At 37.9% G+C, this 8,074-nt stretch overlaps 1 pseudogene; it reads left to right on the top strand.

Annotated features, from left to right (window-relative positions):
• Positions 1-2,576: 2,576 nt before the first annotated feature.
• Positions 2,577-3,286, top strand: LOC118797515 (annotated as a pseudogene).
• Positions 3,287-8,074: the final 4,788 nt, after the last annotated feature.

Here is an 8,074-nt window from a genome sequence, read left to right as displayed (position 1 = left end):
CTTTGCACGATGCTAACTAGCGTACATAAGCTTCCATTACTTACTAGATATGTTAGCCCCGTAGCTCCAGTGCGAAACTAAAGGAAAGTGTACTCATATTCTCAGGTCCCTATGTTTCTAGGGTTCTAAGTTCCCAGGGTCCTATGTTCAGCTTTTTTTATACATCTCACCTTAACATGATACTTTAAGAGGAGCAGATTTTTCAAGAGGAACACACTTTAGCTAGGCTAGCCTCAGGCTCTTCCTAGACGGTTCCCGCAGTATTGAAGTTAGTACATTTTCCTGACATTTGGCAACAGGTCCTTATTGCTGTGTCCAACTCTTTCCTCCTCCTTGTCTTCCTTTTCTCCTTTACATTGGGGGTCCAGGCAAGTGATGGAAAGAACCAGAGATGCCCTGTTGTCTGTAATATCCCCCCAAACCAGCCTGTCACACACACCCACGCTTAACATTAACCTGAGACACCTTGGGCCGGGAGAAAGCCGCTTCGGGTATTGAGGCGCTGGACCCAAGACAGGAGAAAGGCTGGGAGGTCAGAGAGAGCATTAGCTCGTGCAGATGAGTAATCTACACCTAACAAAAAACTTATTACTCCAGGGACAAGTGCTTCAACTCCATTCTAGGACTCAACACGATTTCCTCTCATGTTCTTCATTGACTCTGTCAAGACAATCCAAAGCAGTCCTTGAGACTCGCCACAAGTTGTCAAATAAATTCCTTCACACAGCACCTTTAGGCACATCTGTAGACCTGTATTTGAAAAAGTCCAGACAACAGTATTAAATATCAGTGCACTGGCATGAGGGAATGTTTGGGAACAAAAAATATAAAAATACATCTAAGGTGTGACACTTTCTCTGACACTTCCGAAAACACCATGAACATGAATGTTTTTTGGGGAAACAGCAAAACAAAAAGGATCAATACTGTAACAGTGTATTGTATCGTATTGTAGCCTGTAGCTAGAGTGTTAGTTTGGAACACTATATAGCACAGTTTTGTTTCAAATATTGTACTTCAATAATGTTCAATGTTCATGTAAAACACATTTTTAGTCATTCCTTATTTTTGCTGTATCATAAAATTGATGAAATTGAGACATCACTGTATTGTATTGCATTAATGAATGAATTCGGAGAATCATTACACCCTTACACTCTAAAAAATGAACCAAAGAAGGTTGTTTGGCTTACAAACTGAAAACATGTTGACATTAATAAACAAATTGTTTATGTGTACAAGCAACACATTTTAGTGTTTAGTATCTGGATTATCAACATTTGTCATTTTAAATAAATGGACACTTTGCAGGTTTGGACCATGTCTTCATAATTTGGTTGTGGTAGGAGGGGAACTTGGGCTGAAGTTCTGGCCCTGCTCCTGTTTAAGCGTGAAGCCAGGACCCTCCCTTGATGAGCACTGGCAGGGATTAAGAACAGGAAGGAGATGAGGAGTTGATGAAGTGCAAAAACACAGGAAATGTATCTGTAATCAAATGAGCCTCTTTTTAAAATAGAATATTTTTCTAAAGAATGTACTTCTTTTGCTTTGATTCTCTATCATGACTGTGGTGTTCTAGTGTGGTGGTTGCGCTCTTCATGGACATCATGGCTCTTGGAGAGTGATTGTTCCTTGAGAAATTTACTGTTTCACAAGACAAGGACTCAGTTAAGGCCATCTCAGATCTATCCTACCAGACATAGTGGCAGCCTATGGAGCAGCTGGAACTCTGTATTTCCATCATTGTACAACAGGGTGAAAGGTGACCATTTGGGGACCTTCAAGGCCTTGGGCCTGATTGAGAACGACTCTTGCTGAGGTCGCATGTTGACTGAATCTTACCAATAACACTGTGTTCGGTTTTGTTTCTGAGCCCATACAAATCTGCATTATAGTAGTTTTGATTTGTAATGATGAATAAGCAATTGTATATGTAGACTGTCTAATTTACATATAATTTGAATAAAGATATTACTGCTTTGGCTAAGTCTGTGTTAGATGGGGAAGATACCTGCAGGTGTTCTCACCCCCCACCCCTCTCTCTCTCTCTCTATTGACTCTCAATATTTTATACTGCTGATTTTCCTTTTGCCTTAGTTAAGCCTTTGCGTGTGAGGTTATGTGCATTTGTGTGAACATGTTGACCTATTGTGATTAAATTGCTACATTTTATTCATTCTTTTAATTATGTTTACTTTTTATATTCATGTAACCCTGTGAAAAGTGAAAAAAAACACTTTTCCTATCAAATTTTATAATCTATTCTTCTTTTGCAATTCAATTTACTTTCAGTTTTCTTTTAGTTTTTGGGGTATGTTGCATCACAGCAATTTTGAATGGGGGTTTTCATACATTTCTCATTTTTGAATCTTAGTTGTGCTGTGGTAAATTAGCCAAATAAAGTTAGAAAGGAAGTAGGAAACCTGCAGGTGGGGACATCCCCAAACGTAAATTATTCCAAAGCTCCATTTAATGATCTTTATTAGAAATTGATGAGGCTCCATTACTGAACCATAAACAGTTTACTGCATAATTATTAGTACCTTTCGTAAATACTGGTAAAAAAAAAAGGTCAAGAAAAAATTTCTTTGTTATTAATTACTTAACTAATGTTTTCCCTCCCACCCACTGATACTCAGGTTTCCAGTCACATCTCTGCTTGTCTGACTGACATCTCTTAATGGATGGCAGCTCACCACCTGAAACTCAATCCTAGCAAGACTGAGATGCTATTCATCCCTGGAACGAATGGTCCTCACCATAATCTTGCCATCTCATTCGAGAACTACTTGGTCGCTCTGTCTGAAGATGCAAGAAGCTTTGGTGTGATTCTGGATGGCCAGTTATCGTTCTCAGCTCATATTGTGAACCTGATGCACAGCATCCAGAGAATTCGACCCTTTCTCTATCTGGAGACCAACAAGTTGTTTGTTCAATCTCGTTATCACAAGGTTGTCTACTGCAACTCGCTCTCGGCTGGTCTTCCTATGTGGGACATTAGGCCCTTGCAACTCATCCAGAATACAGCAGCACAGCCTGTCTTCAATCTTCTGAAGTTCACTCATGTCACTTAACTGTTGCACTCCCTTCACTGGCTTCCTGTAGCGCCTGAATCAGATTTAAAACCCTGACACTTGCCTACAAAGCCAAAAATGACCAGCCCCTCCCCAATTTAAAGGGTGAAAACTTAGGCTGCTCCACAAGCCCTTCGAGCTTCAAGTGCAGCTTGGCTTTAACCGCCATCCTGCACGATATATGGAAGACAATCATCAAGACTCTTTTCTGACCCAAGTGGTGGAATGAAAGTGGTGGAATGAACTTCCACTGGCCGTCCAAACAGCAAAGCCCCTCATAGATGCAACTGAAGACACCTCTCTTTGTGAAGCACTTAAGTGAGCGCTAATCTAAGTACTCATTGAAATGCATTGTATTGCATTATGCTATGTTTAATTCTGTATTTGTTTTTCTGACATTTGATTGAAATCTAACCTTGTGGAACCTAACAATGTAATAATTTTCCAATAATGTGATAAACTCAATGCAATTAAAATGTTGCACATAACTTGGTCAAAAATGTTTTGAACAAGTGCAAACTTTTATTACCTAATATATATATGTATTAGGTATAAAATATATAAAATATGTTAAAGATGCAAGTAAATTTGCAGACAGTCTGGCCCTCAAATAAGCCACTGTAGCAAATGATATAATCTATCTAGCTAAACGCTTAGCAGATACAATGAAGCATGAACATCTACTCTCATAAATACTTCCAGGATGACAGATATTAAAGAATGAATCTGAGTCTGACCTTTTCCAAATTGTCATATACTTACAATTAACTCAATAAAAAAGATTCAGTGCCTTTGTTTGAGGCTGCCGATTTCCAAATGAGGTGCACTTTAAGTGTTTACTAACAGATTTAGCTTGATCTATGAGGCATGGTCCCACAATGCGGTTGTGTATTTGCCTGCTGTGGAGCTATTAAAAAACACATAAATCTCTGTTTGTTGTGCTGCATCTAAAATTGCACACTTCTGTTTTAAACAGCATGACTGAATATTACTTCAAAAACTACTGTGTTAGTCAAATAGTACACAAAAATTAACCAGGTTCTGTACTTCATCTGGTCAAAAGACGATGGTGGAACTCCTTAAGCTGTAAGACACATACAGCACTGCGCAAATTAAAGACCCTTTTATTTATTTAATTTCAAGTCAAAGCAGCCATTAAGTATGTTTTTCATTTTTCAGCATCAGGAAAAAAGTAGTGAACATGTATTTAATAGAAAATTACACAGAAGCCTCAACAAATAAGTATCAAAATTTTCAGTATATATAATGTGTTTATACTTTGCCTTTATTACAGCTTCTTTTCTTTTTCAGAGGACTTGCTTTCAGTCCCCTGAAAAAGCTACACATCCTTTCAGACTCATAGTGTTGAGTTGTCTTCTCACAGTGGAAGGATGGACAGATCTAAAACAAGAGTGGAGCTTGATTTTCTCCTCTCTCTCAAAGATGAAAGCTTTAAGCACTGTTTATCTGATGGGGACAGTTTTGGTGGTCTACCAGCTCTTCTATCGTTGTTCCTAGCCCAATTTATCTGTAGCTTTTTTCTTTCTATTTTTCCCCTTTTTTATGCAAGTGAATTATGTTAGATATCTAATCTCCTCAGAAATATGTTCATCTGCCATTTTAGATAAACATGAGAAAGAAATCTGAAGGCAGCTAAGGTGTGTTTGGGTAGTTGCTTGTGCGAATGTTAGTGTCTCTTTGAAGGGAACATATTGTCAAAGTCTTTTGTTTTTGTTAGGAGGACATGGCTGTAACTTACTGATTTTAAGACTGGAATAATGGAAGAGCTAAAGCGGCTTTAGTGTGCACAAAAGTAAAGAGTGGGCAAATTAAATACTGGCAAATTGATATTAAATGTTAGTGTTTGATGCCTTTGTGTGATTTTGTTAAATATATTTTTCCTGATTTTTCCTGTCTCTGTAAAATGACTAACTTGTACTTATTAGCTGTTTTGATTAGAAATTGAATGACGAGGTGGTCTCTGACTTTTACACAGTACAGTACATAAAATACAAGGTGCTCACATCAAAATTTCAAAGACTGGATGTATGTTATATTGAATACTAAGTCAGCAGTACGTGAATAATTGATTCAAATGCAGGGTTTGAATCCTCGCCTCATTTTTCAACTGCAACATATGCAGCTGTGATTCGCTGTAACCTACATCCCTCTGGAAGTAGTGGCGATTCCACAATGGTGTGTCTGTGGATCCTGGCAATACCGTATCAATGCTAGTGCTAAAACTAGTAAAGCTCTACTGTCCTCAACTGGTGGAATGCAAACATTACAAAATAAAGACAAAAGGCATGGAAGAGTACAAATACAAATTTATTAACAAATCGTTTACTACAAAATGTTACTCTGGTGGCCGTAGGTCAACTCAGACGTTAATAACTTATCTAAATAATGAGGACATTGCTGCTGCAGCTAGTATAGGCAGTATTATTAAGCAATGCTATTTAATAATCAACAAGTGCTAACCTATACATGTTTGCCTTGGTCGTTACATAGTCTGGATAAGTTGTAAATTAAGATAAAATATTATTCTTGTGTGGATCCTACTATGAAATGAATGCATTCATCTTACTAATGAATGCCTAATTGTGTGGTTACTATAATCAGTCGGCATATCTCACCGGGCCGGTAGAATTAATTTGCTAATTCAACTGAAACTAAATTACTCTCATTTCGCACTGTGGTCCTAATGGCTTTGTGCCTTCGGAGGATTGTTAGGCTAAAACTATTTTAATGTAATAAGACATACTTCATTAACAGTCCACAAAAAAGGCTGTGCAATGCCCTTTTTGCTGCTTTTGTGATAACTGACAACAACAATACACTGAAGGCCACATTAAGAGAGGCCAAAGACTTAATACTCACTGAAACACATACGCAGTGACACAACATGCTGTATTTAGGTTTAAGGCACAAGCTTGCACTGCCCCCTGTTGGTCGTTCTGTAATGGTGTTCTTTCCCAAACAAAGTGCTACGGACTTGGATGAACTCTTGGATGAGACAATCAATAAATAGCCACATTCAGCTCGTGGAGGTAACACTAAAACAAATCTACAAATTTAGCGCAATCGATAATCTATCTAGTCTATAAAGGAATACTGCTTAGTTTTCAATACTGCTTGATATTAACGTCAATGCCCCTGAACGCTAACACGTCTACACGCACACTGTAAAAGCCAAATGAACTTTTACAACACTTGTAAATACTTTGTGTTAAGGCACTTTTCTAATAAGGCACATTCAAAGTACAACACTAACTACTCTACATACTAGCATATTCATCTGTTACAGTACCACATTTTTAAAGACAATTAAGTGATTAGTAATAATTCAAAATATTTTGGATATACCTGTCCTAAATCCTACATTAGTGGCAATGTTTAGAATAGCCTATGGGAGTTGAATGGCACATTGTGTAAACTTGTACAATGGCAGCTGAATGAAAGCTTTTCAATCATGCAAACATCTTGACATCTGACAAAACTATATTACATATCATACATGTGCGTTACACGCAAAAGGCCATGGACATGTCCAAGCTCAACACACACCAACAGATACCAAAACTTGGAGGCAGGTTCTAAGACGCTAAAACAAGAGCGATTATTATATTAATATAAGTGTGGCAAATGTAGAGAGTGCACAAAAAGTGAAATAATGCACAAAAGGTGATTGAGCATTGGACTCCTAGCAGGAAATGTCATCAATCCATCATCTACTTCTGACAGAGCACTGAACAATACTTACATATTATCAAATGGCAAGTTAATTAACATTGCTGGAAATAGGAAATATCTTTGTTTTCCAATCTAATCTCTATCTGCCACATCTACTGCATATAGTTGCTATTGAAGAGTCACAGGGCTAGATGTGATCTGGGGAGAAATTTTGGGCTAAATATGGGTGGGAACCTAGATTTATGCAGCCTTCAAGTCGTGTGGGAAATATGGTATAATATGGTATGGTAGTAATCTAAATTTAAGCCATAACTTTCCGAGTTTAATTTAAAAAGCTATGGCGGCCACTGATACTTGTGTTATAACACATGAGCACTGCAGGCTAAAATCTTTTTAGTTAACGTGCTCTCATCTATTCTTGTAAAAAGGGATATTAGCATTAGTGATGTGATGATTCTAACTGGACAAAACACTCATGTAACACAAATCCTCTGTTCTTTGTTTCGTTGCAGTAGCGCAAAAATAAACACACTCTTTGATGACATAAAAATAAAGGTTTAAGAGCCATTATTCACAGCACATCCGTCTTGTTTCTGACCAAAACCACTTGAACACATATCAAATCATACTCAAGACCCCCTGAAGATGTAAGTAAGAATTTCAAAGGAGAACTTGAAGCCAGTATTAGGGTGGGAACAATCTGAAGGAGAAGTTACTAAACCAATCCAACGCCTCTTAAAGGCAGAACTCAACGTAAGGGGCGAAGATGTGCTCGTCAACATTGTCTAATGAATCCTGTTGTTAGCCCATGGATGTAATGTGAATTAGCTTGGCTGAGTTCCCCAAAAAACTCCAATCAAGCATGTTGATTGCTGCGAGCTAGTGATAGCATTTCTCTAGCTAGTTTGTCTTGCTTGTGTTAGTGACTGTACTCCAGACGTTAAAAGAGCACAGACTAGAGGGGTTTGGGGGCAGGTTTTAGAGGAGGTGTACCCTTGGTTGCAGCATATGTTGCTGGAATCCAGCACAAAAGGTTTAACAAGTTGCTCCGAGACATGTCTGGCCCTGTGAGACTACTAGTTGATTACCACAGATAAATATCTCATATAGTTGTGCTTTGATTTATACTAAAATGCAGGCAGATAGTGATATAGGTTGAAAAATGCTGGATTTTTCTTTTAATCAAGTGGCTCTAACATTGAATCTTACAGTGATATTTAAAATCTACTTGGCCTCTTACATTTGACAAATTAGGCATGATGCTTACATTCTATAAGAGTGGATACTGTAGCTGAGTTGAGGTAAAT

Source organism: Colossoma macropomum, unplaced genomic scaffold, assembly GCF_904425465.1.
Source record: "Colossoma macropomum unplaced genomic scaffold, Colossoma_macropomum, whole genome shotgun sequence".
NCBI lineage: Eukaryota > Metazoa > Chordata > Actinopteri > Characiformes > Serrasalmidae > Colossoma > Colossoma macropomum.
Note: the sequence above shows the minus strand (reverse complement) of the source record. Positions and strands in the feature narration are given on the sequence as shown.